The following is a 3,572-nucleotide window of genomic DNA, read 5'->3' on the forward strand; positions in this document are numbered from 1 at the left end:
GATTTTCATACGCTTTTAAGGTAAAATACATTACTATCCCTATAAAGTTTTTGTTTGCTATTATTTGGATACATAATTCTTTAAGATATGGATTCTTTAAAGTTTTAAATGAGTACTTTGTTTGGTACCTGACAACCGATTGTGATCCCTTAGGTTGTTGCGTCGTCGAAGTTTACGAGTTTAAAGGCGGAGCAATGCGACAAGTTTCTTAACGTTGGCGGGGAATGAGTATTTATATAATTTACAATTTTCACATATATTGATAATGATAATATCAATTTATTTACAATTTTGATATGAAATTAATAGACTTTTAGGCTTATAGAGCAGTTGTAGCGGATAACAGATGAGAGTCGAGTTGACCAGTGGTCTTTTAGCTCATACTAGATTGAACGCCCAAATTTATCTATAGCACTTGTTCACTAGGAACCTTATCACACACCATGACCTCGCAACTTTCCTACTTATGAGCATCCACAACAAAAGATACGATCAGTTGGTGTGAAAGGATCATATGCATATGACCCACCAAACACTATACCAATAACATATAAGCACCACATGATTATTGAGTTACAAAAGGATCTTCTTCAATGTCACAAGAAGTTAACGAAACATGATATGCATATTTTAGAAATTGAAGATGCAATATCCATACGTGTACCTCAAAGGGGCGTTGGAGATGAAGATGATACCTCACTAGGTTGGACAAAAATTAATAATTATTTTACTAATGTATATTGCTATATAAATTTATGGTATACTCGTTATATAATCATTTATAATTTAATAGTATGGAACCATAAAACCACTTATCGTAAAAGACCTTGGTACTACAAATGACGTTTACTGTAAACGGACATATGAGACTTGCTGCCCCCCTACAACCCGAATGCTTGACATGTGCATATGTTTTCTATACGCATCAACAGTGTAGCTATGCCTTCCGATGTAGACACATCAAATCTAAAAGTGATTTTACCGAGAAGATTACAAAATGTCAGTGGTACCTCTTAGGCCTCCATAACGAGCAAAGCATCTGTCTATATGGTTAAAGTCTCCATAGATACAAGTGAAAAAGAAAGACAATGCACACCAATAACCAAAGGTTAGACAATTGTATAGACCTAACATTTACAGTATATATGAACAACATGATACTTCACTATTGTTTTCCCATCATTTTCTCACTCATATAGAGACACTGTAGTTTAGGATGCGTTTATATAGGGACTTTGACTCAAGTTGGTTGGAGTGTGATTTAGGTTATATACATATGTGATCATTGCGTAGTACACGTTTAGTAAGGCTACTAAGTTCATTGTATATATGTTTTGATTGACATCACATCATGATATGAATTTGCTGTTTGATAGAGCGTCAACTGGATAATGCTTAGTGGATATTTATGTCGAAAAACTTCAGCACATATGCATATGAATGGAGTAAAATGGTTGATGGATTCATTTACCTAGGTTGGTTTGAGTGTGATACACTATACCTATCTTTCAAGTACATTACATGAGTAATAAACACTTATAAGAAAATGTTGTATGATAATTAATTTATGTCCAACCTTTTCTCAAGTTATATATCTCTATCAAGATATCGAACATGGAATCGTTTTAAGAGTTCTAGATTTTTAGACAATCATGATGACTATATATGATAGTTACTTGACCGACGACCTTTTTTCGAACTCTGTCTCACAGTTTAAATTTATGCGAGCCTGTATCCATAAACTCATATTGGGTATCAACTGTTGCTGTACCAAATCTATTGTTATGATCCCCTTGAGAGTTTCATAATCAACCTCCATATGAAAGAAGAGAGTTAAATACAAGCAATGACTTCAAATAAAAAAACGATAATTAACTGATAACACTCTTAGGATTTAATCTTGTGAAGAATCTTTAATGATATTACTACAAAACCAGGATTATAAGTTTGTGCTTTAAAACAAAATAAAAAAGCACAATGAAGAAACTATATAATCCTAATTAAATGGCTAAAAATATTGTCATTTTTTCTTCATATACAAATAATCCCAGTTACAAATTGAGGAACAGGGGAGACACCTTCAAATAATATTTGAGCAACAAAGAAAGATGGAAAATATAAGCCATCTTCATCAGATAAAGATTGACTATCTTGAAAAAGACATATCAAAAGCTTCAAAATAAAACAGATTTCTAAGTGTTAAAGAAATTGAATATATTACTGTAAAAATGAGCAAACGAAGGATATGAAGTCTAAACCAATAGAAATTTCATCCACATACATAACTTTATAAGAACACAACATTTAATGCGTAAAACAAAAGATTAAGGGTACCTAGATGCAGAAAAAAGCCTGCAAATGTCCAACATGCCGTTTAGAAAACCCTGCATATGACAAAATTCAACGCATAGTGTTACAAAAAAAATCAAAACAAGGTGTTTAAAACATAGAAATCATTCAAAATGGAAGAACCTGTTCAACATCTCTTCGCACAATCGTTGACAGTAGCAAAACAAAATAGAGGATCTATTTCGTAAACTAAAAACTCATAATCGAACATTAATGCTAATATCACAATACTTCAAAATATAACTATATAAGTACGGTGGCTTGTAGACTTTAAGTTTGCCTACCTTCTCCGGTATCAAATACTCAACTTCAACGACATATTGTAGAAAGGTGGATTATAAAATTAGGGTGGGTGTGAAATGAGCGAGGACATCTCGTTTGAACGTGCTTGACAAGGTAGATGCCAAAGCGGAAGTAGGCAGACACATCTCGTTTATTTGGACCCACCGAGAAAGTGGGAGATATGGGGTTTAGGGCTTTTTTTAGAGATGCACGGAGAGGAAAAGGCAAAGATGGTGGTTCAGTGGTGGTGTGAAAGGGGTAAACGATGTTGGTGATGGATCTTAGGGATTTTAAATTGATGGAGGAAATGGGAAATGATTGCAGCAAAGAAGAAGAGCGTTGATATAAGGGAGGATGAACCAGAATTGATAGATTTTTTCCACGATCTAAAGGCTTCAAAGACGACTCAGGGATCAAAGGAATGGGTCAAAAAACCCCAAGAAATAAGGAAACATTGTATTTTTACCTTGAAAGATTTTAAACGGGCTCAGTTAAACGATAAAAGATTTTTGACTTTGCCACCAAATAAGATTTGTATTTTCTGTATTGTATAAATTGATTGTAAAAAATTGTTTTATACTTTGTTACTTATAAAATTAAACATTTGAGGCTAAATGCTTATTAAGCTAGAAAAAAAATTGAGTGTATTTGAAAACCTTATTGTTCCTATAATATTTTTTAATTAAAACGACATCAATAGATAAATGTGTCATTTAGATGGATGGCAAGGAAAACAATCCCTATTTTAATAAATGAATATTGTAATATCCTTTTACCGAGTGTCACTCTAATACAACTCCTCATTAATATTTTGACATGTGTCATGTAGATATATTAGAAAACTCATTTTAAAATTCAAATTTACATTGTCTAATTATATGTTAAAATTGAAGTTATAATAGCTTTAAAATTTTGATATATCGCTTAATTTATTTAAAATG

Source organism: Lactuca saligna, chromosome 2, assembly GCF_052625555.1.
Source record: "Lactuca saligna cultivar CGN05327 chromosome 2, ASM5262555v1, whole genome shotgun sequence".
NCBI classification, from domain to species: domain Eukaryota; kingdom Viridiplantae; phylum Streptophyta; class Magnoliopsida; order Asterales; family Asteraceae; genus Lactuca; species Lactuca saligna.